We start from the raw sequence: 18,173 nt of genomic DNA on the forward strand, positions 1-18,173 counted from the left end.
CAGGAACAACAAACACCGCTGTTTATGCATTCTGAATGGAGGAAGCTAGGGGGAGAAATTAAAATTCATCGTCCGTCCCCGCGGATATCGATCGATTCTGTCTTCCAAATGGACCCTGCGATACACGTTGTCGTATTCGTTGTTTGATAGACCTTTTTATTTCGTTTGGTCCGACAGAAAATTGAAGAAAGAAGTCCAGGAGATTCGAGAACGAGCGAAGAACTCGAATTCCTCGAACGTGTGAGACTCCATGAGATCAGAGTGCGTGAAATGGTGGTCGTGTCGAAAAAAGATCCACTTGAGGGAACGAGCCAATGGGACAAGAGCCTCTTTACCTTACGAGATTGGTCGGCGCATTGTTTTAAGGGAGGCCCGACGCATGCGTGATCCCATGCGTGGGAGGACCGACCGCACTTCACGACCCACGCTCCCTGAGGATCTACTGCCGATCTCGAAAGATCTCACCAGGGACCTTTTGGGTCCTCGGCTACTCGTTTTGGGTCCTGGGCTCCGTCAATTTTTACGCCTTTAAAGATTGTCGAGTGCAAATGGCGGGTGAGCTTCTGACGAAACTTTGCGACACGACTAAACGCTTCTACTTTCTTATATTTTCTAAAATAAATTCAGAATGCTATTCGGATAATACAGATAGCAGTAAATAAGTTTAATTATCCCGTGTTTTTTACGCAGTTTTTTAGTTTTCGTACACTATCGAAGCTAATGGTTTTTGGATCCTAAAAAACCGGGCATTGAAATGAAATTTGATCCCGGAAGCGATTCGATACGCAGCTTGATCTCGAACAATTTTGTGGATTCGTAAGTTCCGGCTCTTTGTGTCTGTAACGAGACTAATTAGCACCAGCGAGCATCGACGCAGCTGGAGAAATCACTGGTCTATTAGCACCAGCGGGGGCGATGGCCAAACACGCAGGTTCTTAAATCCAGCATACCCGATCATCCTTCCTCGAAAGTATCGTTCTGTTTCGAGCGTAAGCTAACGGAAAGGCTGCCCCGGCAGATAAATCGATAATCGTACCCGGTTTTTCGGGGCTTAACGCTGCCAGTGTTGCTTATTAGCGAAATCTCCTGGCGAGAGACGAAGATGAAAGGACAGTGAAAAAAAGAAGAAGAGGAGAGGGTGCAACAACAGCAGCAGCAACAGCAGCAGCAGCAACGACGGCGGCAGGGAGAGAAGAAACAGTGAGAGAGGGTGGTCGTGGAAAAAGAAAGAAAGCCGGTCCTGAAGGAAAAAAAAGGAAGGGGGCACCTGCCTTCAAAAAGGCCGCCGAGTCGATCCGAGCCGCCATTGTTATCCATGGTGCACCATACCGCGAAACAAATACACCCATACAACAGCACCCACCGTAACTCGAAAGACAGAGAGAAAAAGGAGAGGAACAGAGAGCAGGTTGGCGAGATTAGCTCTGCTTAGCCACCACCTTTACAGCCTCGCGTCGTCTACGGGCTCGTTCGCCCGCTCCCTCCCCCTCGGTGGTGGTGCGGTTCCAGGTTTTTAGATCTTTCCACGATTTCTGCGCGGCTCGTTTCCGCCTCCGTTTACGTACACTCGCGTTGTTCTCGTCCTCCGTCTTCCTCTCCTCCTTCTCCTCCGTAAATAAGTCGTTTCTTTTCTTCGCGTATGGTCTCTTTCAACGGCGACGAGCATTGTGAGTTTCCGTTTACGCGACAGACGTTTTCCAATGGGATTAATCGACGACTCGAATGATTTCCTTTATAGAAAATCGTAGAAGAAGGCAGAGGAGGAATTAAAGCGACGGCACGCATGAAAATCATCCGTGGCGTTATTGTTCCGTTCTAAATAATGGTCTCGTTTCAGACACAATGCAGCGACCGAACCCGCGAAGATTAAGCGGCATTTTCGCGTGCAGGGCGAGACTGCTCGAGCAGGAAATAACCAACGAGAAAGAACGAAGGAACCTGGAAAGTAAGGGAGGACGAGGAGGTGGGTGGGTCGAAGGGGGGTCGAGGCGTTTGTTTAAAATTCGAGCGACTTCCATGGTCTGAATGAGCCCCCGACTTTTATGCATTATGCGTTGGCCCGCACGAAAATCCACGTGGTGACACGGAAACCAGGGGGGTGGAAAGAGGGCGAAGAAAAGGTAAAGAATGGAGAGAAAGGAGCACGAGAAGAGGAGAAATTTGGAGAGAGAGAGTGCCCAGTCGCTCTTACGTTGAACGATAAAAGATTTTACCCAGCTTGGCTGGTTGGAGCTGGGCTGGGCTGAACCGTGCCGGTTGGGCTGGTTGGTTGACTGGTCCTGGCGAAATTTCGTCGAGAGAGTGGCCCCGGAAGGGGTGAAAAACACGCTAAAGCGAATAAAAAAAAAAAGGAAAGAAAGAAGAAAAATATATAGCTGGTGCAGACACACGACGCCGTGTAGGTACTTAAAAAACAAACACCACACACAGAGGCAACGCGGACGGAGAAAAAAATCGAGCCGAGCCATTCAACGACGAACGAAACAACAATTCGGTCGTCCAATTAATCGGGAACAACGCGCGCCGAGAAGAGAAACGCGCGATTCGAGAAATCGAATGGGCCACACCGCCGAGCCACCAATTTTTTATTTTCTCCCCAGCTGAATGGACCAATCTGCAAGGATCCTGGACGAAATCGGGCTGAGTTTCTCGTCGTTCCCTCGACCCCCTTTTATTCCTTGGTCCGCGTCGACTTTCATCGTCGAACGCGAACGTTAAGCGCCTAAAACACTAGTTCTCCATTCCCAATACTCGGCTGTCGCCAAAAATCGAAAGCGTACTCGTCTTCGACCTCGAATTCCTCGAATCTTAGTCAACTTTCTATCCCCCTGACTCGTCGCGTTGCTCTTTTTTATCGAGGACCATGATATCTCCACGATGCGCCGGTGGAACGACTCCGAGAAGGGTGGCGGAAAGATAGACGAGGACAGGACATTAATAAGCGTAATATATTAGGGAGTCCTTTGTGAGCAACCAGCGTCTTTCAACGGCGCGTCAAGCCGAATCCTGGTGGTCCCGAGGACCACGATGAAAGGAGAAACACAGAGGGAGAGGCTCTCTCTTCCGCGGAACAAAGATAGTACGTTTGTTCGATGCGCGATGAGAGAAACGGAGAGAGAAAGGAAGAAAAGGTGATCCGCGGTGTGCAAGTTATATATATGCGCGAGGAGAGCCCAACGGGATTCAAAACCACCCGGCATCCGGGCTCGAGACAAATGTGTTCCACGACGCGAGACAAAACGCGTGACGACGAGTCGTCATTCGTTAAGCCGTTTTCAGGCTGCCACGGAGACAGAGAAGGGCGGAGGGAAGAACGGTTCTGTGTTCGAAACCAATGAAATCTCCGGTGAAAGACACCTCCTTCTGCATTCCTTCTTCGGGTCCGCGTCATTACTCAAGAGGAATACGTGTCGCGAAGGACATTCCTCGTGGCCCTTTCAGAAACCTGTCGAAGAGGATACGGTCGGCGACGCGAGCCGCGTGGGTAGAATATATTTCGTGGCTCGCTGACGCGTTGGACGACCAACCGTCTTTTAGTATCGAAACCGTATTCGTATAAGATAATTTACGCTCAATTTGTCCGAATAGAGCACAACCGCGTATCCCTGCGATCTCGCGAATTTTCTAACAAAACGTATCGACTAGAATTTCCAACTCGTCGAGTTTTTCCGCCGGTAGTTTGGGAGCGGCAAGTCGGTAACCCAGAGTTTTGGAGCGTGTCTACGCGTGTCAATGTCCCGACGAAATGAGATCTCCTCGAGCCGGATCGGCGACTGGTATCGACGGCTGTTGAACGTATAGAACCTGGTCGCCTCTGTGACAGAGTAGCGAGTGGCGAACGAGGGTGCAAAAGGGTGCGGAGGCGGTGGGTGGTAGAGAGGGTTACGTTGGGATGACGGTGGCTAGGGACGAAAGGGGAGGCAGGCTGACGGCAGGGCCATCCTCGAATAACGCGAAGCGTAACACGTGGGCGCAGAGTGCCCGGAGAGAAGATAAACGGATTACGGCCGCTTTGTGTCAACGTGATCCGCTTCCCGTGCACCCGAATCCCAGTACCGTGCTCGCCGTCCGTTCGTCCTCAATGGGATATTACGCGCTCCAATGCTGGTAACACTGTTCGGTCTGCAGGATGTCGCTTCGACTGATAACCAATTTTCATTACTGTTAATTTAGAGACCTGCGAGTCGACGACGACAGATCGCTCCGCCGGTCTGTCTGTCGCTCCGAGAATTCTTTCGGCGACATTCGTGGATACGATGACCAGACGGTTTTCGCTAACAATCGTCGCTTCTCGTCAGGACGCGATTTAAAAGTTATTAGAGGCGAGTTACAGTGTTCGAGATACCATAGTTTAAAAATCTAATTTTGGTCGAAATATCTTTCTCGAATTGGCTAGTCGACGAATAGTTACGTCTCACGAGAATTCGCGGTCCAGATCTCGGTTCGGGAAAGGAAGCGCAACGGATTCGATGCTTTCCATAGAACGTCGTACAACTTCCGCTCGAACAACTGAATCCTTGTTCTGTGACGCGACAAGGTGACCCAGTCAGGTTGTTCGATGACAGACACCAGGCCATTGTGTGTCTCGGGATCGGCAGCAATCGGCGTCTAACAGTCTCTCTTGGTGAGCCGAAGATCAGATCGAGCGGAGACACGCCAAGGGAGATGTTGCACGAAGGAGGAACCTGGAGGGAGACCCTTCCAGCAGATCCATCGCAGACGCATTCCCTTCTCGGAGGATATCTCCTCATTGTGTTCGCCCCTTAATCAACAGCTCCCTGCCGTACTCCGTGGATGTTCGATGCTTATTGATATAACTCACCCTCCGCTACGATCCTCCCCTCGTCATCGCGTATCAACTTCGATGCGCGCGTATTTACCGAATGTCCTCGAAGCACCGCGCGACTCTGACTTTTTGTGCTTCTGTCGCTTTCGTATCAACTTCAAATACTCTACGTTCGATATAGGGACCAGAATAATCTGCATACAATTTTCAAATTCTGGGATTCTTCGTTTCCGTGTGGGTAGCGCTACCCTTCGAGCTGAACAGTGCTCCGTGTACTCGACCGATGAAATAAGATTCTTTCTACTTCGAAACAACGTTCAGTCTCCGTTTACACGGCTAATTCACGGACGCGAATAGAAAAGAAAAGTTTCGCGTTGAAACGTAACTGAACGTCCGCGATGCGACCAACCCGACATCGCTGCATCCGAAACATCGTTGAAATTCGATATTCGATAAGCAATATTTGTTTCGTTACTAACGCGCGATTCGAATATACCTGGCATACGGTCACGAGACGCGCACAGAAGCGTAGGTTGAATGGGCGTTTCGTGCGCCCACCATGAGGTATTTGCATGACAACGGGGGTGCGCGTATGTGTCCCTGTCCTCCGTACTCGCTAATTAGTCGGTACCACATACCGGTACGGATTAACGAGAATATTGCATTTTTAATAGAGTTCGCCACCCCCCGCGGCGTAGCACGGTCAGGAAACGGGTGGTCGGCCATAGGGTGAAGAGAAGAGCACGCCAATGATTTCCACGACGACCTTCGTGAACGAATCGTTGCTCCCGATAAATCTACGCGAGGACATTGAAACGTTCTCTTCGCGTATACTCTTCTCTTGAGAGGAATTTAAAGCTCGCGTAAATTATACCTCAGGAAGGTACCATTTTTCGACTTTGTTCGGCTGTACGTCTATTTTTGCGTCGAAACGAATTTAAGAAATCGAAAGGGCTGCAGGTCGGTCGAATATATTTTTGTGCGGCGGTTGGGATCGATTTAGAGGCTCAAAGAAAATCCCGCGTGCATCCCTGGGGTCCAGGTCGGTAGTTCTCTGCTTGCTCGTCCGCTCGACTAGCTCCGCTGATTGCTGCTGCATCTTTGATGACCTCGTCCAGACAGAGAAGAGGGTGAGGATAGGGGGCCACCCCTGCACGGAATGCTGTGCAAAGAGTGAAATGTTGAGATTGATATTTTAACAGACGGATTACGTAAGAAGAGACCCAGTAGGAAGGGAGAGGGGAGTCGAGTGGTTTGCTTCTGCGAATAGGGTACACCGAGGAAAGTGGATCTCGGCTGGCCACCCGTTGATGAATGTTTCACGGGACCCTGACACGATATTTAACGGATCATGCTCAGCGAGAGGACGGTCTAACCTTGCGAAATTTCCTCGCTTAGTATCGCTTAGGAATTTTTCAACGACTCGCGAACGCTGCTGCTAACTCCTAATCCACTCGTTTGTTCGCAGAATGGAGGTGGTTGGATTTCGGTCATGCCGGATGGTCCCACGGTAAGTGACAACTTTCCAAATAAAGTAAATATTAACCCCTTCGCATTTGCATGCGTAGCTTTTCCGTTCATGTCAAGGGGTTATCGCGTCAACTGTCGTGTTACTGTAATCCGAAGGCAACAAGAAAATTTCATGTAACATTAAAGTTACATTATGCGCCGTATTAGATATGGCTATTTCTACCACGGCAGTTAACGCGTTAATTATAGAAACAAAAACAACTATTTCTAGTCATTCATTTGAATGGAAAGTAGAAACGACGTAAAAGGTGCCGTTACGTATCTCTACCCAACGGTAATTTGTTCGCTTCTTGTCAAAGATATATCGTTCTATCTATAATCATCTTCTTTTCACTTTGCTAATGCTAATCATGTGTTCATGGAGTCTCGTTCGATTACATTATAGTAGTTATCACAGCGTAAAAATTCCAAGAGCAACTAATTTCGTAGAGTTCGTTTTAAGACATTTTACGAGCGCGATTTTACGTAGGGTATAATGTAAGTATACGTATACTAGGAACGAGCGAACAGTTCGTAAACTTGTTCAAGTTTTACTCTCGATGCACGTGGAAAGTTTGGTGGTCAATATCGCGGGCCAGTCAGGGAAAATCAGCTGTGATCGTTCGTGGCCCATCAAACACCTGCGCACCGATCGAAGGTGTAGGTCTTCCGGCGGCGAAATCAAAGCGAGCTTCGCCTCGCTCCAGCAGCCTCGTTCGTCCGTGATCCTCGCTCGGTTTCTGCCTCTATATATAGAGAAGAAGAAGGAACTCGTACGCGTTGCGGAGCGGCTATCAACGGACGAGGAGTTATTAATCGATTCGTTGCCGAGTGCTCGGAACTCTGACCTTGCTCGAAGGCGAGCCTGAAAACCAGCGAGATGTAAATCGCGTACGTAGGTGACCATTATACGAGCGGCTAGCACGTCATTAATCATCGACTATTTAATTTACGCGCGGCACATTCGCGGCGAAAAGTCGATCGGTCTCGAAAATGCCGATTTAATCGTGCCGGAGATCTTCGTACGCGGCTGTCTTTAACCTTCGCCGCGAATCTTCGGCTTCCTTGCGCAAACTTTCCTGTTGCACCAAAGACAAGCGAGTCTCGTTGACGTAAATTTACTTATAACTTGTGATCTGCCTCCGGTTACGTTTGAGATTCTGTATTACGTAAAAGGCACGCGTGACGAGATCTTCGAGCGTTGCATCATCGAGAAATTTTGCGGTTCCAAGTTTGGAGAAGAAGCTTCATTTTCTAGATCTCGGATAGGAACAGGTAACTGATGGAGCATGAATTAGTAATTCGATACGTTTTCACGTATCCATCGTTCTCCTTCGAGTTTCACGTGTCAAGCATACCTGTAACGATCGATCCGACCTATAGACAGGCTTGTTTATTGACGTTAATCTCGTAGCAACTGAAATCAAAGCATGATGTAGATCATAGATGACATATTCCTCGTGACAATGATATCCGATTTATCCAAAAGCTTTTCATCGATGCAAATTAGTGATCGAAAAGAAAGTAACGCATCCATGCGTCAGTGTACTTCCATAGATACTCGATGCCGATCACGCGAAATGAAGAGTTCTCAAGAATAAATCCAGAAATTATTATTCGCGTATGTCTGTAAAAATTGTCCTGGATAAACTATAACGTTTCCATAAAACAATGGCTGTCTGTTGCACGGTGGATGATACTTTTCGCATCGATCGCGCCCGCGACACGTTTCACGGTGACAACGCGATGGCGTAAAATCGCTAGGGACTCGCCTTAAATATTGTAGGATCTCATTAAAAACGGCCGCTTCGACGCGTCGTCGAATAATGACGCTATTCCCCGCGGTGAATTCGTGCCAGCAACGGTGTGCCTTTCGTCAATAAGCCGTCGTTCAAAGAACCGTATTAAACAATAATTATTATTAAACACCACGACGAGTCTCGTCTAGAGTCGCGGAGAAAATTATTTACAACCGTTCGTCGCGAGATTATCCGAGCTCGTAGACGGGTAATTAGGAAGGATTCGTCAAAATCGTTTCCGCCTTCGATTTTGTACGACGGAGTCAACTTGAACATCGTACGTCATCGTTTTAGGAAAGGGACACATGAACGTAGAACTAAACAAACCATTTCCTTTTTTCACGTATTATTTTCTTCCGAACACAGAAATTATAATGCATTTATTGGAATGATCGCAATTAAATAAGTGACTGCAGAACAGATGCACAACGACAAAAGATAGCAGGTCTACGAATGCAAAATTTTGGCAAAGATCGAACGACTCGACCTTCGCGTATTGAAAGGCGCCGAAAGCAACGACTGACAAAAAGCCGAACGGAATAAAATAGCCAGAAGATACTAACGTCCACGTCCTCGGACGTAACATTTCGCGAAGGTGGATTTACGTCGCCGAAGAACCCTGGTGGCGTGGGCGAAATCTAGACGCGGCGGCAATCAGAAACACATTATCGGACGAGCGGCTTGGTAATACGTCCCGCTGCGCTCGAAAATACGCTTCGCTCCGCTTTGCCCGACGCACCGAACGGAAAAAGAGAGAAACGAAATGGGACAGAGCGATCTTTGCCATCGATGAGGGGAGCAGCTGAACGTTGCATTTTTACTTCGGACTTCGCGGTGAAACGTATAATTGAAAGTGAAATTGAAAGTGAAATTGTTGCTCGTTGTTTCCGTTTATTTCTTCTTAGTTCTAAATATAGTAGAACCTTCAATGGTTGTCTATCAAGTTGTCGAACGTGTCGTAATTGATCGACAAGTGAGCAGGCAATTCATTAACGAATGATAACAATGTTACTGTATATAATTTCCTTCCTGATATAAAGGAACTTTTAATCGTCGGAACATTTTATTTTTATCGGTTACATAATTACACGAAATTTTTGGCGCATATCACCGATGATTTCTCCGATATACGAGGCGTAAGAAGGTTCCATCGTATTAAAAGTTTAAAGTTCTGCGGTAGCGGTGGAACGGAAAGCGTCATACAAGAACCGGGAAGAATAAATCGTATACGTCTCGAAACGCATCTCGTTTCCTTGTCGTCGTTTCATCAGAAAATGGCGTTGCGAGACCACGTATCAAGTGCTATTCTTCGTCAGTTTCAAGATGAATTCGCGATCCGCTCCCACGCCGCGCGACAAATCCACGCTTCCTCAATCCCCGGAACGGCTTCCCTCGTCAATCGATCCTCATTCACAGGAGAGTAGAGGAGGAGAAACGACCGAAATATCATCGAACGCCAACCGCGGAATCCCTTTCGTAGAATACTATGGGAAAAAATGCCGTGAAAACGGCCGCGTCTCCGTAGAATTCATTTTAATCATCTCCACCTTTTCCCTCCGCCGGGAAACTCACCTTCCGGCCACATAGGAGAACCTCTCTTTCCCATTTCTCCTCCTCTTTTTTCTTTTTTAATTTCCTAGCCTCTCTCCCTCTCTCTCTCTCTCTTCCTGTATGTGTGTGTTCGCCAGTAATCACGGCACTATTACAGCGAAACGTTTTTGATGAATTCGTCAACGAACCAGCTCGCTCCTCTTTCCTCATCCATTCTCCGTCGCTCTCCGCGATGTCTTTTTTTCGACTGGAAAGGTTCGAGGCTGTATGACCACGATCTTACGAGCCGGCGGCCATAAGGAAGTCCCTGGGTCGAGCGATGTCGAAAAAAAGTAAGATCGCGAACAAAAAGCGGAAGGAACGAGCAACTAGAAGACGAGGAAGAAGTAGTCGAGCAGCCACGAGGAGACAGCGATCGTCCGAATAATATTTCGACGTGCAGTGATATTCTGAACGGAGAAGAGAGGGTGGTGCTTGCGAAATCAGGGAAAACTGCGAGGGCAGGAGAGGAAAAAAATAATATCTCCGTTAGCTCGCCACCGTGAATGTAGGGCTCAAGATAGCTGCGGACTCGAGGATATTTTTTTTCTCCGCGACTAAATGGGTCGGCTGTCTTGAGTTCGCGGATTCATCTTGCGGATTCCTTTCAGGATGCAAGCGCGGCCTATTCAGTGGGACGGGTCGAGATGAGGGGATATGTTGGTTGCGGCATTTAAAATCTCCGAGCGCGACCGAGGAGAGGGATCTTTCGGATCAATTGGTTGAAAAGCGTTGCTTGATCTTTTTCTTGTCGATTCTGAATTCTGCATTATCATATTCATCGGTTCGTTCCTTGGCTTCCTCGTTGCACCGCGAATCGCGGTTAACGCCAGTCGAAATTTTCATCTTCTCCTCGAAGCACCGGGTCTTTCTTTCCGTTGTTTCGAAGTCGCTTTTCTTACGACGATCTTTAACTTCGTTCATAGCCGTTCGTGGCTCAAGGAAGAAGACGGATCGTGAATGGAGACGAAGTTAATTAATCGTAGTCGCATCACGGAAGGTGAGCATACATCTTCGTTCTTATAATTACAGAACAGACGACAGTCGGGGTATTTTATGGCCTGTTTTCTTGATACCGGAGCGCGGCCACGCTCGAGCGAGTTTTCTTGATAGTACGATGAAAAGGGCACGGAATCGCGGGATTCGAAACGTACGATCTTTCCCATTGAAATCGTAGCGCCCCTTTCCACCGCAAGCTTCCGGCAAATTATTATTTTAATTCCACGAAATGTTCACCGCCGTCCCTTTCCCTGACGCGATGTAACTGCCAATCGCGATTCAGCGTCGGTGTTCGAGCCGAATCAGAGGAGCGGTGCTTTCTTCATTCAGCCACGATCTTCTGTTGGTTGCCCGGGTCGGTATCAGCGTCTGGAAAGAGGCAAAGATCGAGACCCGACGGTGGTACGAGCGAGACGCGACGAATCGAGGGTGACCAACAGGCGGAAAGGGGGCAGGGAAATGAAAGGGAAAGAATCGAAAAGACAAGAGAGAAACCGAGCGGGGTCAGTCGGAGAAAGAAGAACGAAGAGGTAAAGAGGGAAAAAGAGGGACGACGGCCGAGAGCGAACCATTCAAAGTTCCCAGGAGGCAACAAAGGGCCAGCAACGAGCTGATCAAATTATCCAATTCATTTGGATTGGCGAGCGAGCGAGCGAATAAGTGCTCGCCGTTACCAAGAGCTCCACTTCACCGCTCTCGAGCATCGTCCGCCTAGCTATGAGACGATACCGTCCAAATTTATGCACGTTCCATACACCACCCTCTTCGCGAGCTATCCCCGGATACCTCCAAGACCGGCAACCGGTGAAAAAACATCTCGGTACACGCCAGCCTTTTCTTGCCTTTGTTTGGAAAAATGAGCTTCTTCCTGGTGAATGGTATTGAACGTTCGTTTGCGCCGCAAGATAAGCGGAACTGCTTTTCTATGGTACACGAGGAAAGTTGTTTGGCGCGGTTCTTCGATGAATCGACCAACTTTTATTTGGTCTGCTGCTTTTTTTTTAACGGCAAAGAAAAGGTGTATGTACATCGTCAAGATACGGTGATAAATATGTTTAATGCAGTCCGGATTCGCTTCGAGTCGGTTGTCAGTGTTTTCTCCGCTGCACGCAAGAGGTAGACGGTTTTATTTTATGGTCATAAATGTGGGAGTTTTTGAATCCGCGAGGAAGTACACGCTGGTGTTCCGGATTATCTTTACCGGTAAAGAAAAGATTCACATGCAGCTGCAAGATAGGCCGATAAATATATTCAGTGCAGCTCAGACTTATTTCGAGTCAGACGACGATATTTTCCACGATATACGCAAGATTTGGACAGTTTCATTCATATTTTTGACGAAGTCGAATCCAATGCTCGCTAGCGAAACGCTTCTGTTATTAAGATCGCGTGTATACGTTTCATATTGCCATGAAAACCAGCTAAGCTTAGGTAATGAATACGTTTGAGAATCTTGGCCAGAATATTAACATCTCGTTCGAAGCAATTTGTCCGTGTAATTGATCAAAGGTATAATTAAAATTATATCTTGATCAATGTCTCTGCTCGAAGATGACTAATCATCCTCCTCATAATACCTGACGCAGGTTTAAGCCGTCTCGATTAAAACAAAACGAAGGAGTATAAACGATCGCGGAGATGCACGAATTCGAAGGTCTACCGAGAGAACGTTAAACGACAATCTCGACGTCAAACGTCGACGATCAGGAAGCCGGGAGAAGACCGCCCCCGACTCCCGTCCCAGGCTCTCCTTCTCGTCATATTTAATAACCCACGCGCACACACGTTCACGAAGGTCCACGTACGGGCATTAAACTCGGCCGAGTGCGGAGGTTCGTTACGTACAATGCACCGCTGATTGACCAACCAGATCCGCCCTGAAGTGGCGCACGGTTGCCGTCGCAATATCGGATCACACCGTTGCCCCAATTGTCACCGCCGCTATCTTTCCTCCCCTTTTCGTATTTTCGCCACCCGATTCCTTCGCAGCCGTCGATTTGTCGATTCGTCGATTCGTTCGTGGTATCGTCGCGACGACGAGGAACTCTTCCTTCCCTACGAGTACTTATGGCAGGTAAACTCGAAATTTCTCATTGAAAATAATTAATGCGATGCAATTAACGAACGTGCTCCTTTCGTTGGAGTATTATGCCGACTTTCGAGGTGTTTCGCAGGTAAATAGAGGTACCCCCTAAAAATGATGGTGCTACCAAAATGTAACCCCTTCGTGCAAGATTCAATTCACCGAAATACTAATGATTTATTGTATCTGGTGGACATCGATGCTGTGTTGGGGTATCTCTAGCTGTCTCGCGAATCGACCAACGAAAAGAAGGGAGAGAAAGAACGATAAAGGGTGGGATGGGTCGGGGGATCATAAATAAACGTATACGTCACGCGGCGATAATTCGTCTTCGGTGGGTCGACACCTCGAGGGCCTCCGGGTATCCCCCTTTTAAAATTATTATCGATGCAGAGGGCGAGACCAAAATCTCGAATTCGGCGTAACGCGGAAACAAAAAGAAGCAATAAAAGGAGAGGAAGACGAGACCACTGAATCGCAAAACGCTTAATACGAACCCAACAAATCTTTACAGAAGATAATTAACATCGTAACCAGACACTGAACGAGTCGCTGAAACAAGCAACGCACTGTTAAAGCGTTTGATTCGCGCGAGACGAATCAAAAGCCGGAAAAGCAAGAGCCATTCTTGCGGGCAATCGTGGTGGTGTCGTAATCAATGTTGTGATACGACGTTAAGCAGGCATCATTTCGGTTGGCAGACCCCTGTCGTACAGGAGGAACCAGCATCGGCATGATCCAACGACGTCTCGTTCTCTCTTCCCTGATGGTGAACCGGCACGAGACGCCTAGTCCTGGGATGGGGCTAGGATCCCAGGGGTTTGGGTAACCAACTCGTGAAATTCAATTACCGAGTCCGCGGGGGTGGCCCTTGCCGAGGAACGTGCGAGAAAGGGTGGTCGCGGAGGGGTGGTGACGTCGCTCGGAGAACGGAGGGTTCCAGGAGAAAAGGGAGGAAGGATTTTGAGTGACAGTCGAGGAGAAGCTAGGCCTAACTCTCGCTTATCTAACGTCGAATCTTACAGTCTGCCTCACAACACTGTATTCTCGATATTTGGCCAAATCGTAACCGAAAATCGCAATCGGCAACGCGAGCAACTGGACCAATTATCAAATAAACGCGTAATCGTATTCAGAGAATGAAAGATCACACCAAACTCTTATTTACCGGCTTATCAAAAGATCGTTCCAACATGCGTTTTCTTTCGTCGTTCAAAATATGAATTAAGAGTTATTTAGAATACCCTGTATAATATTTTGTTGAGAAGATACATTTTTCACGAAGATGTCTTGGGTTCGTTCTTGTGAGACAGGCTGTACACTCTCCTCTGGTTGCTTCGCTGTCGCGTTTTGCCCTCCTCTTGCTTTCTAACTGAAGGAACTAACTCGAGGGGGAAGATAGCGAAATTGAAATTGTACCTACCGTCGATATACACGTCCCATTCTGCCCGACGAAATGATTTCTCCATCGAGAGGATTCGAGAAGCATTCTCGATTTCTCGTGTTTCGTCGGCTGACGGAAAATCACCAAAGCTGTCTGTCGAGGAGATCGATGATTCTTCTGGGAATATATTCGAAGAGAATAAACGATCCTGCTACTTTATCGAGCCACAATTATCAAAATGTAAAGACTGATCGAGACTATCGAATAGCGAGCTCGCGAAGAACGGGTCGCGAGGTGAGTCAGTCCGTGACTGGTCGCTAGGAATCCGTGATGCTCGTCGTCGAATCGGTTTCATCCTTGGCCGAGCAACGATCATTCCCCATGGTGGACGCACGGGACTGACAGACCGGAGGCTTCGCGTTCATTAGCCGGCTATTCAGTTCAACGGGCCAACTGGCGAGGGTGGATTCTGACTCCGGTGGCTGCTGGAATGTCCGACATGTTACTCTATCCTCGCACATAATTACACGCGCCTTCGCAGACGCGGATGCACCTCCCCTGCCGCACCACCGTTCATCTTCTGCATCGCTACCAATAAAATCATGACCTATCACGAGGAATCATCCGATTCGTTATTCGCGATCCTTCGCCCTCTTGGTAGATAAATCCTATCGAGAGTTTTCTTAAGGATTCAGTTTCCGTTTAAACGAACCTTCGTGACAATTATTACGGGTTATGCCATGATTCAAGCATTACGAACGCGTCAAAGGAACAAGACATCCAAAAGAACATCTGTATTCTAGGACCCATGGACTTTATAGCGTCGCGGCTCGACTCTCATAAACGGGCTCCCGTCGAGAGATTCTCACGTGATTTCAACGTTCCTCTTCTCGACCTTTTGCCACGGAATCGCGATTATTTCCGGGTTCCATCCGACAAAGACAAAGGGGGTTGCCCCGCGTTTTACGATCTCTTCCAACTGACGCGGTCCGTCTTTTTTACTGCGACACGCTGCATCAGAGATCCTGGGACCGCATTCTCGTCGAATTTCCTGAAGCCCGTAGCTCGTACAGAATTTACGAAATTCGCTTAGCATCGAATAGTGCGTAGACAATAGCGACGCGAGTAAGACACTCGAAAAATATTCGATTTGAAAAACTTCTAACGGCTGGGATAATCGATAAGTAGCTGCAAGACTCGGCTTAAGTTTCTCCGCGACTGGACACAATGCAGAACCTTTAAGTCTTTGGGCAAACGCACGTCCAAAGTTTTTCCATCTTCTTTTTCTTCTTGTTTTCTTTTTTATTTTGCCGGTTCGAACAGGAGGAAGAAAGATAAAGAGGGCGCGCTACTTACGAGGGTCCGATGACGAGGAAGAGGGCTGCCGCCACATTGTCTGCCGATTCCTCGAGGATGACTGGTCGTATTGAAAACCGGAATCCCGAGGAACACTAATGTGGCATAACGCGGTGGCTGTGTCTAAATTTCCGATTTTGGAACTCGTCGAACCTCCAGCTCCTGCTGTTGTTAATTAAAAATTACCGCCTCGCATTCAGCCACGAAAAAAATTCAATGTTCTTTAAGGGAGAAATTGTTTTCGCTCGTTGCACTGTCGTTGTGTGCCGTGAATCTTCTTAATTATCCAAACTACGCCGACTGAAAATACAATTTTCTCATAGTAAAGTGTACGTGACACGCTTTAGATATTGTTTATGGAACGTCGTGGTTCTTCTTACGCCAGATTTTCTAGTAGATTTTCCTCGAAACTCGTGACGAGGAAAATCGATCGGGACACTCGAGCGACCGTGATCCCGGGATGGATCCCAGGGCTGCGAATTCGAAGGACCCTCATACGTCAGCCGCAATCATTCCAATAAAAATATTTCCTCCCCCTGCTCGATCCCGAGCAAACGCGGTGGATTTCCTTCGCGAGTCTGGAGAAAAGGCAGAAAAGAAATGAGTTTCTCGATAGCGAGGAAAATATTTTTGTTGCGTTGAAGGGCGATACTTGAAATTTTTTCCGAATTCTGTGATCGTACATGCCGTCGGTGTTCTCTAGGAACGTCGTCCCCTCTTTCAACTCGACGATTAGAAAACTTGCGACAGAAGAAAGTTGCAAAAAGTATTGACTAACGTAGACCTAGACGAAAAGCGATCCAGAAGAGGCAACTTGGAGGTGTCGGTACATAAACGGGCTGCGGGAGAAGGTAGCCGTGGCATCGGGAACGCGAGCATAAAGTCTTGTTTCACGGTCCTCTAATAGAGGCACGTGACGATGCAGTATCCACGACCTCTGCGTTCACCTTCTTCGGCTTCGTTCTTCGGTCTGTTCTCGCGAGAGGAGGTTAGCTCTGGCCGTTTATCCGCGTTAGACGGACGCGTCGCGACGAATAAAAGAAAGACACGGGGCGGAGTAGCGTGCCTCTTCCTCGATAGATAATTACGATCGTGCTGTACGTCTGTTTCCAGAGGAGCCTTCTGACCGGGGCGAGGCCGCTTACACGCCCATTTGCCGAAGGGCGTGCCGGTAATTTATTTCGACGAGCAGCGGAACGACGTTTTTGCGCTGCGGAACACGACCGTTTGTCGGATAACCGTAGCGACGCGAATTGTTTTAACGAGCGCGATTACGAGATGCTCCTTTCGACAGGTTGTTGCGTAATTGGTCGACCGAGACGAATTTATTTGCATCTTTACGCGCAGCAGGATCCATAGAACAGAGTGGAAGACGAGCGAGAGATCGCGAGTCGTCGAAGATCGGAGTTACGATATAGCTCGTACGTTATCAAATTCCAGAAGGGTTATCGTCCACGAGTCGAGCACGACTTCTTCCTGTTTCCCGCTAAACATTTCTTCGGTGGACCAGTCGATGGACAACGCGCTCGAAAAAGACCCCGGGGCGAGCGAATTGGCGCGAAAACGGGAGCGCGGGAAGCGGCGCCGCGGGGTTACCGCAAAGAATTGCCGTGAGAAAGCGAATCACCTCGATACCTGCACGTGCGGCCGTATTCAAGGGCAAGGGCTTCAGGTAGCCACGCAGGAGGGTGTGTGGGTGCACCGTTCGCGGCGTCCAGGAAGGTCGGTTGTCGTAGCTGGCGGCGTGGCAGGACGTTATTGCAGCGGACGGACCCGACAGAAGGAATCCGGCCCACAAAAGATTCCGCCGTGGACCGTCCGTCGTTCCTCTCTCATTCATTCGGCCTCGACTCAATGTAGATTTTTCCCATAGGTAAGACCGATCGACGGGGGCGAGAGGATCGCGAGCAGGAAGAGCCGGAGGGGGTGGGTCCGGGTACCAGGTAAGAGGACACCCCGTGACCGGGGTGAGAGGCGAGCTGCGCGCAGCCTCCGGAAATCTCTACTTACTCCAGAACAGTGAATGGTACGCCTTCTTCTTCTCGTTCGTCCTTTCTTGAAACGGGCGACGCTCCTTCTTTCGTGCTCGTTGTTTCTCTCGCTCGTTTCTGCTCACGAAGGTGCCCTTTTGTGCGGTTATTACAGGAGGATCGAGGCAAATCGGGCTAGATCCGATCTACGCGACCTCTCTTCTCTACCCTCTACTTATCCCACCCAATCGGCCATTGCGAGCGAGTGCTCGAGGGGGCCACCGACGCTTTTTCGAGACCCCTTTCTGATCGATCGATTTCCACGGGGTCCCAGCTAGCGCCCTTTTTTGTTTCTTCGATTCTAAAGGAATTTCTCTTTGTTAACCGGGGACCAACTCGAGAGATCCTTCGAGAGATCGATCGTCTCGATAGCGCTTTCATTCCAGCTTTGTTTCGCGGTTTCAGGGAAGCCTTTGCGATACGAGCTGCTTAACATCCCCCTTTTTTTTTTAATACAGAGCAACCTCGAGCAACTGTCCGATCGAATTAAGAGAGATCGAAAATTTTCAAAAGTAATGAAATTGAATTCGTGGCGAAGTTTCCTTGTTCGACTCGAAAAGAAACACGATTACGATGTGCGGGATACGTAGAGATTTGAAAGGATCCTCTTCTCCTGTTTCCCCGATGTATATTTCGA

Source organism: Megachile rotundata, chromosome 6, assembly GCF_050947335.1.
Source record: "Megachile rotundata isolate GNS110a chromosome 6, iyMegRotu1, whole genome shotgun sequence".
Taxonomy (NCBI): domain Eukaryota; kingdom Metazoa; phylum Arthropoda; class Insecta; order Hymenoptera; family Megachilidae; genus Megachile; species Megachile rotundata.